Consider the following 20341-nt stretch of genomic DNA (forward strand, 5'->3'; position numbering starts at 1 on the left):
TGTTCCATTTCCATCTTATTTGCAGAAGTATTTAATAAGAATTAAGTGTTTTTAAATTTGATTGAGAAAGGGTTTGAAGAAACCGCATTGACAATTTTGGATGATGGCGAGATCTAAGATAGACGAGATATCCATCTCGAATCCTAGTGTCAGGAGTGCGTGGTATCCATCACGTTCCATTTCCATCCTTATTGAAAAGTGTTAAATAGTAATTAAGTATTTTTGAGTTTTTATTGTGAAAATGACTTGACGTTGGATCAAGTATTTGATGATCGATTGAGAAAGATTTGACTGAAGTGGTTTGAAAGAAAGGGAATGGGTAGAAACAGATGAATAGAAATGGATGGATTTGTTTATATCGAAAATACTCGACGTTGGATCGAGTCATTATTTTTGGTCTTTTGAAAAGAACTTGATTTTATTCTTGTGTTAGTAACTAGCTAAACAATCAAGCAATAAAGAAATAAAAACAGTAAAATTATTACATGTCAGGGGAGTGGGGTACATTTGGTCGAATGAGGATTCAAATTAATGAAATAATTAAATTGGGCCCGACCAACAAACAATGCAACGTATGAGTGTAGGTGCGAGAGAACAGTCTCATTGTAAGAAAGCCCAAGAGTAAGCTATGTGAGATTGATGGCGATGCTTAAAAGCAATCGACTTACAAGGGTGTGGAAATGGGGACTCGATGTCGAATTGAGAATTAGGTTATTTATTTTTGGTTTGAATGGTTTTTTTTATCCATGAAATCGAAATGGTTTATCATGTGGGGAAACGGGACTCCCCAATTCCCACGGTCACATGGGGTGACCGAGGAAAAGACCAATAGTGCATAGGGATAAACCAAAATGGTGGCTAGCCTTGGGCAGTGGGAAAGGCGTCATCATTAATGGCTTTAAAATCCTACCTAAAACAAAAACAAATTAAACACCAGTAAAGTGGTGGAACCGAGGTATTCACTTCCGCCTCAAACTCTCTCTCTCTCTCTCTCTCTTCTTGAAACATTCATCCCTATTCTCTCTCTCATAACAAACAAAAATCATTCACAGAGAGACTCAATCCAAATTTCCTAACACAAACCAAACTTCAACATTAAGGGAACACAAAACCAATCGATATTACCAATTTTCTATGAAACGTAATCACAAATTGAACCTAAACAACAACAAAAAAAGAAACACAAACAATCATTTGCAGATATGTAAAACACGCGTGGAAGAGAGGAACCACATACATTCGCAAGTTTGAAAATAAAGTGACGAAGAGGTGAGAAATCTGTCGGATCGGGATGCTTCGGAGGCGAGTGAGCTGGTATGCGATTCCCTCCACTTCTTTATCCTCTGAGTGGCTCGCGGTTATCCTTGGTGAGGGTTCATCGTTTTCCTTTTTGTCTCAAAGGATAATCGTTGTTATCTTCTTCTTTTTGTTTTTTAGGGTTTTTTCGGATCCTTCTCCACCTTCTCTGATTTCTTTCTTATGAACAATATCGGCCGCCCTTTTACAATTAGGGTTGGTGTCCTTTTATATGTGTGAAAAAGTGAGGATAACAGGTGCGCAAGAACATGTCAGTTGGGTTTTTGAATCAATCTCCTGCTAGTGGTTTGTCCTCAAGCCCTGATTCAAAGAATCTTTTTTTTTAGTGGTGGTGAGAGTGTGTACGGGAATCCTTGGGATTTTTGTCTTTGTCTGCCTTGTGGTCCCTCTTCCACTCCCAGCTTAAACTTTTACTGTTAGAAGCTGGTTATTGACCATCGTAAATTTATTTGAACCAGCAGAATATGTGTTTTCTTGTGATTGTGTTGCTTTTGCTAACTTGAAATGAACATTTTTTACAGGTAAAAACATCGTGTAGTGCTGAGTTTGGGGACGATGTTTGCAAGGAAAATGGTTCATTCATTCATTAAGCTGGCTCCGATGTGAGATTTTGCAGAAGTTTGACATTAGACGAATAGACCAAAATTCCATGCACTGCTTGCTCTTAGTTGGAGTAATTTCGAGTTGCTAGAAGAAAACAGGTTTTGGATTTTGTTTGATACTTAATGTCTTCCATAAACTTGTGAAGAGTTTTACAAGGTAATATTGCAAGACGACATTTTTAAGTCGACAATGGTATGCGAACGGAGAGTGAAGTAAGGATTGGGGTTCTTGGGGTTTTAGGGTGGGTTGAATTTGGTTCAAATGCCATTTGTGTAGATTTCTTGCATTTGGAACATCTTATGATGTGTAACGCACATGACACTTGATGCTAAATGAGAAATTGGTGTTTTTTGGTAGCGAAACAAAACCTTTTCCTTGTACTTTAGAACTTCATCTATCCATGTGATGAGATGTTTTATTCATATGCCACAATAATGTTTTGATTTCGCTAATCTTGCACATGTTTAGCATAGGAGTTGACCATTAGGAGTCCAACTATCTCGTAATAAAGAGTCCATCCACACGTTTCACATGATCATGTGTCTTTCTTATCAAATAGATCCTGGTTCAGAAGATGTTTTCCTGATCTTCCATACTGGTTTGAACCACAAACCTCCTGGAAGGAGGATTTCAGAAAATTATCAACATAAACAGTTGCACAAACTGTTGTATTTATACCATCCATCAACTTTTCCATAAAGCCTTGGTCGGCCAAAAATGCCTCCTCTATTGCCAATTGGTAGTCATAGGGACTAAAGTTGCTCAATTCCGGCCGCTCTTGAAACCTATTAACCAAAATCCATAAACGGAAAGATCATGCCATGCTTCACCCACGCATAGTCCCTTTAATTTTCATTCCCAGCATTTCCAAGAAACATGACACATGCAGCAGCGTTTATACAAGATCTTAGGGCCAACTCAGGTGCATGTTTGACAGGGTCAATAACAACAGCTGGCCAAAAGGATTCCTTCCTTCCAGCTTCGGCTCATACTATATCAGAGTCATAAAAATCTTCTGGCCCATATAACCCACCTTTCTTCTCTCCATTATTCTCCTTCCATTCAACTATATCATCACTACCCTTAGCCAAATCAACTTCATCCTCATACAAAATTGAACCGTTCCTTCTACCCAAAACTCTTATGCCGCCCACTCACGGTAACATCACCCTCTTCACGCAGTTCCGAATACCTGCGTTGCTTATAACCAACTTTCCTATTGTTATGCCTTTTTAACATCGTTATTGCAGGTTTTGGGTATTACTACCCTGTCCTTGTTGCATTCAAATTCCACTTCACAATCACGCAAATTAGTTTTTCCATCCTTCTTCCAATGATTAATAACAGAGTCGTTAAAACGAGAAGGAAGAAATTAAACTCGCCCTCTCGAAGTTCTAACCAACTGCAGTAGCTAAACCTAATTTTTCTTCACGGGAACAATCTCCTCCTTGGAGTTTCACTTAATTTCACCGGGGAGCACGGATGATGAATTGCAACAAAAAAATGAAAAATGGATTGAAATTGGACACAAGGACGAAAACCATGATGTTCACTTGATTCTACCAAATGATAATGACATTCCACATCTTGCTTGACAATAATGCTTGGGTGGATAACATCATGACATATGAAATGGTCATGATGAAAAGAAATGCAATTGAGTGATCGATTGGGAAAGTTTTTTTTTTCGGGACCAAAATCAGGGTATGATAATTGCCCCTATTTAAGCATCTTCAACCAGAGGAATATGAAGCGGCACCTCTTCATCGGATCACAGTGGGGGATGGTTAAATACCATGGAGACCCCGATTTTGATCCCGAAAAATGCACATGCTATGATATGATATGAATTGGTGAAAGACTCTATTTTCTGAATATATCTGTTAGGGACACGGTGAGCCCTTAACAGGAGATGTTATAACAGACAAACCAATTTGTGGGGAATACTGATGGCCCCCAGGGAAACAGACAAATAATGTAAAACCAACTCGTTGGGGATAATAATCCTGCTGGAGAGTCAGGCACACACTAGGTAGTACTCAAAATGAAAGTTGACAAACAACACTTAGAATACAAGAGATTTCGTCAGTAAGTCCACACATGACTCACTAGCAACTCGAATTGTTTTGAGGAAATTTTCACCATAGGTTCATACATGATCTAACGACACTACAATAATCAAAGAAATGTTCTTCAAAAATAGGTTTAGACATGACCTGGTAATATTGGAATAAAAGGTTCAGTAACAGGTCGATACATGACCTGACAATGCTGGGGAATATCAAGAAGTTCTGACAGCAGGTTCAAGCATGACTTGACAACAAATAGAAAAATTCAAAAAGAGTATATCAACGGGTTCATACATGACCTGATGACAACCTGAAACATTCTTGACAAATCTGGAGATTTCTCACAAGAAAATCATCCGATCAAAAATTCTAGAAATTAACTGTCAATGAAAGAGTCAACATGACAACTTTCTAGGAAGTGCTAGGGCCAAAAGAACAGAAAAATATCTGTAGGTGCCAACAACAATTGGACTTATACCATAAACATAGATCGCCACCATCCTCAAACGGATTAGTGAGAGTTACACCTGAACTTCAAGGGTGTTGGTGACGACCAGATTTAAAGATACCATTCACAGATAGATTTGACAGATGCTGGTGACAACCAGACTTTAAAAGGATACCAGTTACAACTGGACTTCAAAATTTGAGCGCCAGTTACAACTGGACTTAACAGATAATGCCAATAACAATTGGACTTGACACAAATGCTGGTTACAACTAAACTTATCATACCATTTACAAATGGATTTCAAGACAGTGTCGATTACAACTCTGATTGGGGATACCAATTACAATTGGATTTAAAATAAGATGCTGGTGGCAACCAGATTTTACAGAGCCACCAGTTACAACTGGATTTTAACATTTGAGCGCCAGTTACAACTGGACTTGACAAATAATGCCAATAACAATTGGACTTGCAGACAATGCTGGTTATAACCAGATTTAAAGAGATACCAGTTACAACTGGGTTTGGTCAAAGTTGTTGGTGACAACCAGACTTAACAAAACGACGCCAGTAACAACTGGTCTTGGAGGTCAAGGGATAAAAAACCAACAACAAGACCTGCGATTATGCAAATGAGCATGAAGCACTTCGGGCTATGCATGATTTTGATTTTGCTTATATGCATGATATATGAATGATCATGATATGCAATGGTGACAATATACAGACTGGAAATTATAGAAGGCTTTATGGAGGTACTGAATCCTCAACACCAATAACTCAACCGAAGGAGTGAGTAAAAATGCATCAAAGGAGGATCCCTCAAGCTGAACAATTACAACTGGCCCAATAATCCTTTCGGAGAATGATAAATTTGTGCTCTCTGGAGATATATGTTGATTATCCAAGATAAATCTCACGACTTGAGACTTGTGGGGAAAGACGAAAGGTTTCCTTTAAATATTTCCACATGTCAAAGCAAAATTGTGTTTCTCAATATGTTGAAAAATTCTTTGAGTTCAAAATTTCATTATTAACAAATAAATGGCATTTTGCATAACAAAGAAAATCAGAGAAAACAGCAAATGATAGAATTTGATAGGCAAACTTGTATTTATTCAAGAATGGTAACACACAAATGGTGTAGCTCCATGGAATGTTACACATTTGAAAATGACAATAGGGAAAGGTTTACATTGAATCACAATGACTACTACTATCCCTAATAACAATGACTCCACAAAGCCTCGCTTATGAAGGGAGTAGTTGGATTGATATTCCGCCTTTAGCTCTTCTGTATTGATTAGTGACAACTGATGCAGTCTATGCCTCTTGTCCCTAATTTTTGCCTGGATCGTCCTTTCGGGTTTTCAATCCACCGGGGCGCTCTTTTTTTTGCCTAAGTCGCCCTTTCAGGTTTTCAACTTGGCAAGCCACCATTTTTTTATCCCTAACTTTTGCCTGGACCGCCCTTTCGGGTTTTCATTCCACCGGGTTTTGTTAGGCATAGTATCTTTTGACTGCATCAGAGTTCTCAGGGTGAATGAGCACTTCTCCATCCATAGTTGTGAGAAATAGAGCACCTCCAGAGTATGCTCTTTTTACAACGTATGGGCCTTCATAGTTGGGAGTCCACTTCCCACGTGAATCTTTGTGTACTTGCAAGATCTTCTTGAGCACGAGATCCCCTTCCTTGAACTCTCGAGGACGGACCTTTTTGTCAAATGCTTTCTTGATTCTTTGCTGGTACGGTTGTCCATGGCACAAAGCGGTCATACGCTTCTCATCAATGAGGTTAAGTTGATCATAACTGTTATGGATCCATTCAGCTTCGTCTAGCTTGGCCTCCATCAATATTCTCATTGAAGGTATCTCTACTTCGACTGGGAGAACTGCTTCCATCCCATACACTAAGGAGAATGGGGTTGCCCCTATTGAAGTGCGGACTGAGGTCCGGTATCCATGCAGAGAAAAGGGTAGCATCTCGTGCCAATCCTTATAAGTTTTCACCATCTTTTGCAGGATCTTCTTGATATTTTTGTTGGCGACTTCAACAACACTGTTTATCTTTGGACGATATGGAGAAGAACTATGGTGGTCAATCTTGAAAGTCTCACATAATTCCGTCATTGTCTTGTTGTTCAAGTTTGAACCATTGTCGGTGATGATCTTGCTTGGGATTCCATAGCGGCAGATAATCTCCTTCTTGATAAAACGGGCGACCACATGTCTTGTCACATTGGTGTAGGAAGCAGCCTCTACCCATTTAGTAAAGTAATCAATGGCAACTAGGATGAAAAGATGACCATTGGAAGTTTTAGGCTCTATAACATCAATCATGTCGATGCCCCACATTGAGAAGGGCCAAGGCGATGTTAAAACATTCAAAAGTGTTGGCGGTACATGCACTTTATCAGCATAAATTTGACATTTATGACATTTTCTAGCATAGCTGAAATAATGGGACTCCATGGTCAACCAATAATAGCCAACTCTCAAAATCTTCTTGGCCATGGCATGCCCATTAGCATGGGTTCCAAAGGATCCTTCATGAATCTCCTTGATCAACAGGTCTGCTTCGTGTCTATCCACGCATCTGAGCAGAACCATGTCATGGTTTCTCTTATAAAGCACATCATTGCTCAAAAAGAATTTGGATGATAACCTCCTCAGAATTTTCTTATCCAACAATGTAGCATCTTCTGGATACTCTTGACTTAAAAGATATCGCTTGATGTCATGAAACCATGGTTTACTATCAGTTTCTTCTTCAATCAGCTGATAGTAAGGAGGATCATCTCTTCGCTCGATTCGAATAAGTGGAGCTTCATTACGGAATCTGACTTGGTACATTGATGCTAATGTTGCCAAAGCGTCAGCCAGTTGATTCTCTACTCTTGGGATGTGATGGAAAGTGATATCATCAAAGTATTCTATCATCTTTACAACATGAGCACGATACGGGATCAGCTTCGCATCACGAGTTTCCCATTCTCCTTTGACCTGATAGATCACCAAGGCTACGGGCATTGAGTTTCTCCACATCTTCAGGTAATATGGGTTCTGGCTCAGGAACCAATGGATATATAGAAGGATCAAATGGAAAAGGGAGTTTAACCATCTGAACCCTCTCTCTCACCCAACAAGTATAAGGCTCTCGAGCGATGACATTTCTCTTACCCAACTCCTTACCCTTTCTGATAACTGCTTTCCAAGACCTCTTGATCTTTTTCACCATGGGGTGATCTGCTTCAGCAATGTGTAAGATGAAAGGCTCTAAAGCTTCAGCTTTTGGAGGGCCATTCATAGGGTAACCATGTTGCCTCAAAGATAAGACGGGGTTATAGTTGATGCAACCCTTGGTTCCTATCAAAGGTACATTGGGGAAGTCTCCAATGCTGAGAACAACATCCTCGGTTTCCCAATCCCTGATATACCCCTTAACATGATTGGAGGTGAGGGAAGCTAACTTCTGGGAGGGCTTGAGTTCCTTTGAGACAAAAGGGCCTTCTTCGGGCATATGAGATCTAAACCAGGCATGTAACAGTTGCGCACAACATTAGATGGTTCCTCCCTTCTTCTCATGACGATCGTGGAGAGCATATTGGAGGTCTGCCAGGAGGAACGGTACAGGGTTACTAGATAGGAAGATTCTCACCGCCAGGTGGTTCACAAAATGGTTAATATTTGGGAAGATAACTATCCCATATACCAACACGGCTAACACAGCATAAAAGGCTTCCCAATTCCCCTCCTTTTCCATCTTCTTAGCTTGATCTTCCAAGAACTTCCTAGAAAAACTATTGAGAACTCCCTTCACATCCCAATTGTCCATGACTTCAGAAACCTTCAAACCCAAAGCTAAAGCTATCCTCTTGGGAGGAATACCTTCATCAAACTTCGGAAATGGATTATGATCCCTCAGGTTCCGGCCTACAATCCTCTCAAATTCTTCCAAGGTATGAGCCAATTGGAAGTCATAAAATGTGAAACAACGTAGAGGTGGATCATAGGATTGAGCAATAGTCACTGTGGTCATCATGTCCATCTTCTCATTTAGGATGTCCTGAATTCTTCCATAGTCTTGCACAAAGCTGTTGAGTTTGATTGGTGTTACTTTGGCACTCAACTTTTGCAGGCTGGCAAGGTCCATGTTCTTGTATTTGAACTGAAAAGTGCTTCATCTCTCAGGATTCATTTTGCTAACAAGTCTTGGATTCCTGAAATAATGCGAAACAAACTAAGAGTTTTGCTTTTTATGCGTATGCAATGAGTGGATGGATGCAATTTTTTTTGTGTACAGGTTCAAAGGTCCGAGGTATGGATAAATCTGATTGATTTCTGAACGGGGTTCTCACCGGGTATGATCTAGGGTTTTGTTACAAAGAATCCCCAGAGTCACTAATTCACATGAATGTTTGATGCTTACGGAAAATACTTTCCGGTCGTCAACTCCATCAAGGGAATCTATTCTAGGTGAGGTTCTCGTACCGACTCTTATGAAGTATTCACCTCGGGAGTCCACACTATGCAACCATCGACTTTGGTTCTAGACAGGGTACTTAGAGTCCTGGATTTAAAAGAATGTTTTACGCTTACGGAAAATACTTTCCGATCGTCAACTCCATCTAGAGAATCTATTCTGAGCGAGGTTCTCTTACCGATTCTTACAAAGTATTCACTTCGGGAGTCCATACTACGCAACCATCATTCCTAATTGGCCAAAGGTTCAATGTTCTAAAAGGTCCTTAGAGTCACGGACCCCTTTGAAATATTGAAGCTTACGAAGTATTCACCTCGGGCGACAATATTTGCAAAAGGATCTACACTAAGTGAGGTTCTCATACCGACTCTTATGAAGTATTCACCTCGGGAGTCTGTACCACTCAACCATCGTCTTATATTATGTTTTTTCCACTCTAGACTCGGGTGTAGAGTATTTCCCACATGGTTTGCAATCAAATATCCAAGTACCCAACACAGTGGAACCAATATACAACAAATATATCAATATAACAATAAAGATAATAAAAGCAATAAATAATGAAAAGCCACACAATTAAACAAACAAAGGCACACAAACGTCCTAACTAGGCTTGACTCACTTAGGGAACAGTTATCCCCATCAGAGTCGCCATCTGTCGTACCTCGGAAAAAATGAGAACACGACCTAGCGAAACGCAATCGCACGCTCGCAATGATGGACTGAGTAGAGTCGCCACCGAACTTTATTTATTCCTAAAAAGGAAAGGGGAAATATCGATAAAACCCAAGAAAGAACGACAATGATTATGGTCGTCGCAACCAAATCAGGGTTCGGGAGTCGATTACGCAAGGGGAAGGTATTAGCACCCCTCATGTCCGTTGTACTCAACGGGAACCGTTAGGTTAGTTGTGTGCGTTAGTGTTAGTTTGAAATGTTAGGCTTTCTCAAGTTATTAGGTGGGAAAGGAAGAATAGAAGAGAGAAGATTTTTTTTTGGATTTTCAACGAAGGACTAAACCTAAGTTTTTTATTAGTGGGCCTAACAAGATTTACAAATCCTGCTCCTATGTATCTCAATAGAGAACTCAAGGCTTACATGGTTATGGGTAGAAAAATGTTTGTTCGTTGGTCGATTTTAGAGAAAGCTACTTTGTGTCAATCGACGAAAACATTGTTTGACTACCCAAAACAGGTGGAGAAACATTGCCTTGCATTGTCTTGAAACAAAGTAACTTTCGTTTGAGAAAAGGTTTAAGAGTCAATCGCACGGCGGCGAGAAAAGAAAGTGATGGGTTTGATGTGTTTTGAGTAATGGCGAGAACTTGGATGGGCAAGATATCCATCTCGAATCCTAGTCTCAGTAGGGCGTGGTATCCACCGTGTTCCATTTCCATCTTATTTGCAGAAGTATTTAATAAGAATTAAGTGTTTTTGAATTTGATTGAGAAAGGGTTTGAAGAAACCGCATTGATAATTTTGGATGATAGCGAGAGCTAAGATAGGCGAGATATCCATCTCGAATCCTAGTCTCAGGAGTGCATGGTATCCACCACGTTCCATTTCCATCCTTATTGAAAAGTGTTAAATAGTAATTAAGTATTTTTGAGTTTTATTGTGAAAATGACTTGACGTTGGATCAAGTATTTGATGATCGATTGAGAAAGATTTGAATGAAGTGGTTTGAAAGAAAGTGAATGGGTAGAAACGGATGAATAGAAATGGATGGATTTGTTTATATTGAAAATACTCGACGTTGGATCGAGTCATTATTTTTGGTCTTTTGAAAAGAACTTGATTTTATTCTTGTGTTAGTAACTAGCCAAAGAATCAAGCAATAAAAAAATAAAAACAGTAAAATTATTACATGTCAGGGGAGTGGGGTACATTTTTTCGAATAAGGATTCAAAGTAATGAAATAATTAAATCGGGCCCAACCAACAAACAACACAATGTATGAGTGTAGGTGCGAGAGAACAGTCTCATTGTAAGAAAGCCCAAGAGTAAGCTATGTGAGGTTGATGGCGATGCTTAAAAGCAATTGACTTACAAGGGTATGGAAATGGGGACTCGACGTCGAATCGAGAATTAGGTTATTTATTTTTGGTTTGAATGGTTTTTTTTATCCATGAAATCGAAATGGTTTATCATGATTGTAACATACCATGCACACAAAATCAATAATCTGTACAAACGAATAAACAAGCATAAATATGATAATTCACATAAATCTCGAAAAAGAAAGAATCACCACCTAAGTTATATTAAATAATTAATGATGATAATAAAAAAAAATATTATAATGAAATATATGACTAATACTTAGGTATTGATAAAAAATCTAATTTGATAAACAAAACTTCTTTTAAATTAAATAGAATTTGTTTTTTTTGAAAGAAAAGGAAAATAAATAATAGAAAACAAAACCAATGTTATCGTAAACAAAAACACGATAAAAGGATGGGTTTGAGTGATCCTAAGGCCCATCACGGCGTCCATAATAGACAGAGCGGGTGTGGGCCGCAAATCCAAGAGGCCCAAATGGGCATGATCCATTCGGGTCATGGAAACCCTAGGCCGGATCCAAGAAACCCTTCCACCTTTCGCGGGGGGGGGGGGGGGGGTGAGGGACACGTGGGAAAACAAGACTCCCCAATTCCCGCGATCACATGGGGTGACTGAGGAAAAGACCAATAGCGCATAGGGATAAACCAAAACGGTGGCTAGCCTTGGGCAGTGGGAAAGGCGTCATCATTAATGGCTTTAAAATCCTACCTAAAACAAAAACAAATTAAACACTAGTAAAGTGGTGGAACCGAGGTATTCACTTCCGCCTCAAAATCTCTCTCTCTCTCTGCTTGAAACATTCATCCCTCTTCTCTCACTCATAACAAACAAAAATCATTCACAGAGAGACTCAATCCAAATCTCCTAACACAAACCAAACTTCTACATTAAGGGAACACAAAAGCAATCAATATTACCAATTTTCTATGAAACATAATCACAAATTGAACCTAAACAACAACAAAAAAAGAAACACAAACAATCATTTGCAAATATGTAAAACACGCGTGGAATAGAAGAACTACATACATTCGTAAGTCTGAAAATGAAGTGAAGAAGAGGTGAGAAATCTGTCGGATCGGGATGCTTCAGAGGCGAGTGAGCAAGTATGCGATTCCCTCCACTTCTTTATCCTCTGAGTGGCTCGCGATTATCCTTGGTGAGGGTTCGTCGTTTTCCTTTTCGTCTCAAAGGATAATCGTCGTTATCTTCTTCTTTTTTATTTTTAGGGTTTTTTCGGATCCTCCTCCACCTTCTCTGATTTCTTTCTTATGAACAGTATCGGGCGCCCTTTTACAATTAGGGTTGGTGTCCTTTTATATGTGTGAAAAAGTGAGGATAACATGTGCGCAAGAACACGTCAGTGGGGTTTTTGAATCAATCTCCTGCTAGTGGTTTGTCCTCAAGCCCTGATTCAAAGAATCTTTTTTTTGAGTGGTGTTGAGAGTGTGTACGGGAATCCTTGGGATTATTGTCTTTGTCTGCCTTGTGGTCCCTCTTCCACTCCCGGCTTAAACTTTTACTGTTAGAAACTGGTTATTTACCATCGTAAATTTATTTGAACCAGCAGAATATGTGTTTTCTTGTGATTGTGTTGCTTTTGCTAACTTGAAATGAACATTTTTACAAGTAAATACATCGTGTAGTGCTGAGTTTGGAGACGATGCTTGCAAGGAAAATGGTTCATTCATGCATTAAGCTGGCTCCGATGTGAGATTGTGCAGAAGTTTGACATTAGACAAATAGACCAAAATTCTGTGCACTGCTTGCTCTCAGCTGGAGCAATTTCGAGTTGCTAGAAGAAAATAGGTTTTGGATTTTGTTTGATACTTAATGCCTACCATAAACTTGTGAAGAGTTTTACAAGGTAATATTGCAAGAAGACATTTTTAAGTCAACAACAGTATGTGAACGGTGGTTATATTGAATGCTGCAAACTCGTTTTTTATGAGTTTTGAATTTTAAACTTATGCTTCTTCATTGGTTTCAGGTGGTACCGTAGCTGCAAACACTTCAACTTGAATTTTGGGTGACGGCGGCTGAAAAATGACTGAGCCTGTTAAAATGCATCAAGACCCCTGTGTAATACCCCAAAATTTAACCTTCATTTTTTTTGGAAGCATGGGATTATGTTTTACATTTCATTGACATCATACTAGGTCGTACTCATTGCATACTGCATTAGTGACATGGAAATCAGGTTTTGATTGATCACTCCTTAACAAAAGGAGCCCACACAAAGCAAGATTGAGGATTGGACTTCATTCTCTAAGTATACAAGTCTCAAGGTTCTCAGGGGGATCCAGGTGTATTATTATGGTCCTCAGTTCATCAGTGAAGGATTCAGAGCTATCAGAGTGCTCATTTGGATTTAATCAGAAATTAAGGTTTCATGGCTACCTGCAACAGGAAATGTTTGGTTGGAATTATAGGAGCTCATCCATGTCATGATTAGAGAGGAATCTTGGCCTGGGAAGACTCACAATTGTCTCAGAAAGATCCATTGGCAATCAGCGCAATCAGTTCCCGATCATTTTTGCCCTAAAATTAGGGTTTAGTATAAAATCAGTTTATTTCTGATTCCTTGGGTGAAACTATTTTCCATGGCCCTCCATATGTCCACAAGGGTCTACATACAAAAAATTAGCTCTTTATTTGAGCTAGAGGTGCTTCAGTTGATCACTGGAATCGGGAATCAGACAATTTGGGAAAAGTCAACTCTGGGGCCAGAAAAGTCAACTCCTGACTTTTTGAGAGTGGAATCTCAAAATCCATGCCTAAGGGAGCCTACATGTGAAATTTTATCAAGGTTGGATCATGGATTCATCATTTAATCAGGAATTGGAGAAGTTATTTAATTTGGAAATGGTTGACTTTCCATTTAGGGCAAGTTTTCATGATTGTTGCACTCACTTTAAGCCCATTTTCCATAAAGATAAATGCTTCATTTTAAAATTTCTCCAACATGAAAGTTATTCCTCTTGTTCCAAGCTTTCTATAGATATAAAGTTTGCTCCATTTGGATCAAAATTGAGAAAGTTATGCTCAGTCAAAGTGAGACATATTTTTAGGACACTTAGAAAAATTTCTAAGTCCAAAATCTTCAAAGTTTGTCAAGACTTCTTGGCAAGATTTCTTGCACTTCAAGGCATCATTTGAAAATACTTTCTTCATAACAATTGTACCTTGCCATGTCCTCTTTCACATCCTTTTGGAATCATCTCATTTAGATCCATGGTTTGAAAGGTACATTCATTTAAAGTTGGCATCATGACTTGATTTTCTAGGCAGATTTTAGGCCAAACTGGCCCAACCAGTTTTGCATGGTGAGACCTGAACTTGAGGGCCATTTTTCACATTCTTCCATTAATCATTTCAACTTGTGATCAACATGAAAGATGCTAAGCTCCATGATATCTTGCTACTATTTGCGTTATTTCTCCAATTGGTGACTTGAGCATCAAGTTACATGGCCATGAAGTCACCACCTTGGAATGGATTTCTTGCTTGCCAAGCCATGCACAAACCAACCCACGTTTTGCTACCTCATTTTGGGCCTTGCAGCAATATGTCCACTCATTTAAACTTTTCCAAAACAACAAAACCTAATACACCTAACTTTGGCATTATTTTTGCTTATGGATAAATCAATTATTTAAAAGCCCATGAAGCATGTGTTTCACCCTATTTAAGAGCTGCAAACCCTAAACCTAAAAGGCATTGGTGAATTTTTGTGGCAAGCAAGGCAAGGTAACCATCTTACTCCATCTTCCATGGCCATTGTTTTCTACATTCTTATGCTTGCTTACCATTATTATCATTACTGTTTGCCATTGATAATCATATGCTCATGTTGTTTCATGTTTGTTTATAATGCCAATCTTATGCTTGTGTTCTTGATGTTATGGATGTGTGTTGTGATTTTCTATTATGCCGTGCCCATATTGACATCTTATTGTCAACGTTTCTCCATGATCAAGCCATCATTTTACTCAAACAAGGATACCATGATGATCTACACATTTTGTACTTGAATTTTGGTTTTTATTTCATCTCATTTGGTGCACTATAGTGCTTGCATTCTTGAATGGAAGATTGAAGAAATCCACTTGGTTTTCACATTTTTTTGCATGAACATGGCATTAGGGTTTGGTTTGTGAGGAAGATGATGATGTGGCGCCTCCTGAACCGTTAGATCTAATGCTTTTGTTTTAATCCTGGCCGTACATGTTTGTTTTGTCCTGTAGTGACTTAAGTACCTTTGCCCAATTGATATAATGTCACATGATTTTTTAAATTAAAATATTATTTAAGTTGTGTCACACCTGGATTTTATTGTTTGGACCTTGGGCCTTCCTCTTTCTGGTTTCCACACCTCCCTTTCAGGGCCCATCAATACCAATTCACTTTCTCTTTTCATTTTCTTTTTAATTCATATTTATTTTTCTATTTTGATTTTAATTATTTAAAATATTTTCTTTGTCCATAAAATTACCCTAAAATATTTTTCACTTTTCTTAATGTCTTATTTAATTTTATTTAATTTTTATTTTCGTATTTATTTAATATTAATGTTTTATTTTAATTTTTATTCTAAATGGTTCATTTTAGCATACTTTTTTTTATTGATTTTATTTCCCTAACTTAAAATTATTTTTAACTTTTGATTTTTGGGATGAAGGTTGCCCACTATCCCATGGTCAACCTGACCTTTTATTGGAATTCTATTTCCCATTTTCAATTTATTTTGGATTTATTTTTGACCTAGTTTGGTTGGTTGACTTTTGGTTTGACCTCTATTTTATTTCAATTAATTTGTGCACTAATTTTCATTATTTTTAAAATCTTTTTTGGGGGATGATGATGTCCTGACCCCACCTTATTTAGTTTAATTTTTCATAATTTTCTTGATTAATTTACTATTTATTTCATATCTTTTATGTTGACTTGAATTGTCAGTTGATTTCTTTATGATCGATGTTTGACTTAGGGATTGCTTAGGGCAATTGAAGAGATCTTTTGATCCTCCCTTGTTCATATCATATGCCATGTATTAGAGGCCTTTCATCTTGATTTTATTTGATCCTTACCTCATTTCCTGATTTAATTATTCAGTGGACCCTTTTGTGCATCTTTTCATCTGTCTGATTCATCTATTACCTGTCATACTTGTTTCTTTCATCCATGCATACTATTGTTTGATTGTTTAACATGTTCATACTTCCCATGCATTGTTTAATGCTCCATTATTTCATTCTTTGATTCTTTGATTGGATTATATTCCTGTTTACTTATCTTATTGTTTGATTAACTGTTGCCTACTTGTATGATGTATGAGGCATATATTCTTATTGTTTGATTGCTAGGAACCATCCCCATTCATAACAAATGTACCCCTCTCCCATGAAGTGTATAATGTTTATTCTTTCATTCTTTATTCACCCGTTAATACAAGAATTAAAACGAACATCCGATAATCATTTCAAAACAAGATCAAAAGCTTGATCCAACGTCGAGTAATCATTTTCAAAAATTAACAGAACCAACACATATTCATCCATCCTTTTGTAAGTCGATTGCTTCATGCATCGCCATTTCTCTTGTAAGTCGATTGCTTCATGCATCGCCATCTACCTATAAGTCGATTGCTTCATGCATCGCCATCTACCCTTATCCGTGACTCCTCTCCTCGCTCCATCCGTTGACTCTTGTTCCGTTTAGGTAGCACCCATCAGGTAGAACCCTTTGTATGATAACATAGGTAGAATTCCCTTATTCTTTGCATGCTAACATTAGGTAGATGTTCCCCTGTGAATCCTAACACATAGGTCTACATTGCATGACAACTCTAGGGCAGAGCTTCCCCATTTTTAGACCTTCCGTGCATCCCCGATCTTGTGGCATGTCAATCCGTTCTATTGCAAAGAGGTAACTGCCTAAGACTCGATTCAGCGAGCTGCGACACCTACTGCTAGGACGTTGAACACATTGCCTACTTTCCTTTGACACAGCTGGTGTCCTCTTTTGTAAGTCCATGTTTAGATGGCAATCCTTAACCCCTAGTTAGTCGAACTACGACAACTCTGATTCTCATGTTCAGATGAGATACGTAGGCATGAGATGCGATATCTTGCCGAGTTTTTGACTGACGACTAACAACTCATCCTTGTTTGCTTTCGCCCTTGTTGCGATTCTTTTCTCTCGCCATCGTTGCGATCGATACCTTCCCTTTCTCTTGCCCTAGTTGCAATCGAGACCCTTGTTCCCGTAGTTAGCTGAACTATGTTTTGCTCTGATTCTCATTCCAGATGAGATACGTAGGCATAAGACGCGATGTCTTACCGAGCACACTTCTCTTTAACCTATAGGTAGGCGAGCTACGAAGACTCTAATTCTCATACTCAGATGAGATACGTAGGCAGTGGATGCGACATCCTTGCGAGTCATTTTCATTTTCTTTTAACCCTCTTTTAGTAAATAGTACATTAGATACACATACACCCTTTAGACTAGAACAACAAGAGTGGATCCCGTAGAGTACTACGGATGCGTAGGGGTGTTAATACCTTCCCTTCGCATAATCGAATCCCGAACCCAAGATTTAGTTGCGAGACCTTGTATTTTCCTTTTTTGGGATAAATAACGAACAGTGGCGACTCTTCTATTTTCTTTTTCCTTCGCCGGTTGTTTTTTCGCACCAGTTGCGACAGCTGGCGACTCTACTGGGGAAGCTGGTTTCCCTATGCGAGTCCCTCCTAGCTTTTGTGAGTTTCTTGTTTGTTGGGTGTTTATTCTTTTGTACAGTTATTTACTTTCAGCATTTATCTGCTTTATCTTATTGCATTATGTACATATGATTGCTGTATCTGTTGGGTTGGTTGTTTATTGGGTTGGGTTGTTCTATGAGAGATAAGCCCACTACCCAGGCTTGAGTGTACACACAGGTTTTATAGTGGATAGTCATGAGGCTTGCGTATCATGTTGCTACATTAAGTCGTTCATGAAGACCCACACCCAGACAATGTTTCTTTTGGATGTATTCTGTCCTACGGGTGTTCCGTAACGACATGATGTTCCTTTAGAAATCGTCGACTCTTGTGACCATTTCCCGAGAACTCAGTCGAGGCCTCTCCTCCGAGGCGCGATTATGTTAGCTCTGGTGGGCGCATTCTCGCTGCTCAATCCGAGGACCCAGGGGCTGGGAACTTGCTTTTAGGATGTCCTGTTGAGGGGAGTTAGTGGAGGTCTTTTGTCTCGTAGTAATGCCAAACCTTTAGTGGTAAACATATTATTCTTGACTGAAGGGCTAGAAGCTGACAAACTTCTGTTCTTAGAACCTACCAGTGAGGGGCGGGCTAAATTCAGGAAACCTTAACCTTCAACCAACCCGGTTTTCTGGTATTCTTGTTGGAGTAGAGCTTTGATCTCTTATATATTCCTCAGTGGTTTTCTCTTCGGACAGTGCAGCCTGATAGTTGTTCAAGCGGATGCAACAATCCTGATTCCCATGTCACTGCATTGCATCACATCATTTTGCATTCATATCATTTAACACATGTTTATCTATTCCCAGGGGTTTATATCTTCTTCTTGATTCTAGTTGGGGTTTTTTTGGTTCTCATCCACAGCTCGATTTTCTTACACTGTTTATCTAATGTGAGACTGGAATCAAGGGGGAGAATACCCTTTGGAATTGATAAACATGTCATTGCATTTGCATATCCATTAGCATTTCTTGCATAACAGGTACCGCCGCAGTGTTCTCAGTTTGTTTGGTATTCCACTAGCAGGATAGCTGACTCAGGCATTCACTGATACGGTACTCGAAGGAATCAACAAAGAGCAATGGAAGGTCTACAAGCAGAGCTCGCTGAGATGAGGATTTGCATGAATCAGTTCATGGAAGTGGTCCAAGGAGTGGCTCAGGGACAGCAGAAGCTTAGATTGTTGGTACAGAGGGATCCCCCTACTACTCAACCGGAGGTTGTGGCTGATCCTCCAGGTGGAGAGGCTAATGGACCCAATGGACCGAGGCCTATCCCGATCCCACATGTCAACCTTGATCAACAACCCATCCATGATGATCAAGAGGATCAGTTCCCCCTGCTTCAGGAGGACTTTGGCATGGGCCATGGTATGGACCCTATGTTTCGGAGACTAGAAGAGAGGTTGAAAGCGGTGGAAGGGCATAATGCTCTTGGTGTAGATGTTGCTGACTTGGGGCTGGTCCCAGGTGTGAGAGTTCCACCAAAACTCAGAGTTCCGATATTTGATAAGTACAATGGCAACTCTTGCCCGGAGACTCATGTGCAAGCCTACTTCCGCAAGATGGTTGCATATTCTGATGATGAGAAGCTGCTCATGTACTTCTTCCAGGACAGTCTAGCTGGAGCATCCTTGGAGTAGTATATGAGGCTGGACAGAGCCCATATTCGCTGCTGGAGAGACTTGGAGGATGCCTTTGTAAAGCAGTATCAGTACAACATAGACATGGCACCTGACAGGACTCAACTTCAGAATCTGTCTCTCAAGAGCAACGAGTGCTTCAAAGAGTATGCTCAACGCTGGAGAGAGATGGCTTCCCGTGTTCAGCCTCCAATGTTGGAGAAAGAGATGGCCAACATGTTTATGAACACACTGCCTGGATCTTATTTGGAGCGTCTGGTGGGTTGCAACGCCTCGAATTTTGCTGATGTGGTCTCTACCGGCGAGAGGGTGGAGAACTACTTGAAGATGTGTAAGATCCAAAATGGGGTTGGATCATCTTCGGGGTCAAAGAAGCCGTTCTTAGGAGGATAGAAGAGGAGAGAAGGGGATGCAAATGCCATATCCTCTTATCAGAGTAGAGGTAACCGAAGGAACAGTTTTAAGAATTATCATCAGCAACCTTATGTTGCAGCTGTGACCATTCCGGATGCAACACCAGTGCAACAACAACAACCTCAACGTCAACAAAATCAATACCAACAACAACAGGGTAACATACCTGCTTATCAACAGAGACAGAGGATGATGGATAGGCATTTCGACACTCTTTCGATGTCGTACGCCCAATTGCTTCCCAACCTTCAACAATTGCAACTTGTGCAGTTACGCACTTTGGCTCCTCCTATTGGCAGGCTTCCAGTGGGTTATGACGTCAATGCTAGGTGTGAGTTCCACTCTGGGGCACCTGGCCACACTATTGAGAACTGCAAAGCTTTTAAGCATGTAGTTCAGGACCTTATCGACTCAAAGGCCATTAACTTTGTGTCGGCTCCTAATGTTGTCAACAATCCTATGCCGCGGCATGGTAGAGCAAATGTTAACATGGTTGAAGGAGAAGTCAAATTAGTCAAGGAGGTGTTGAAGC

This window comes from Lathyrus oleraceus, chromosome 3 (assembly GCF_024323335.1).
Source record: "Lathyrus oleraceus cultivar Zhongwan6 chromosome 3, CAAS_Psat_ZW6_1.0, whole genome shotgun sequence".
NCBI classification, from domain to species: Eukaryota; Viridiplantae; Streptophyta; class Magnoliopsida; order Fabales; family Fabaceae; genus Lathyrus; species Lathyrus oleraceus.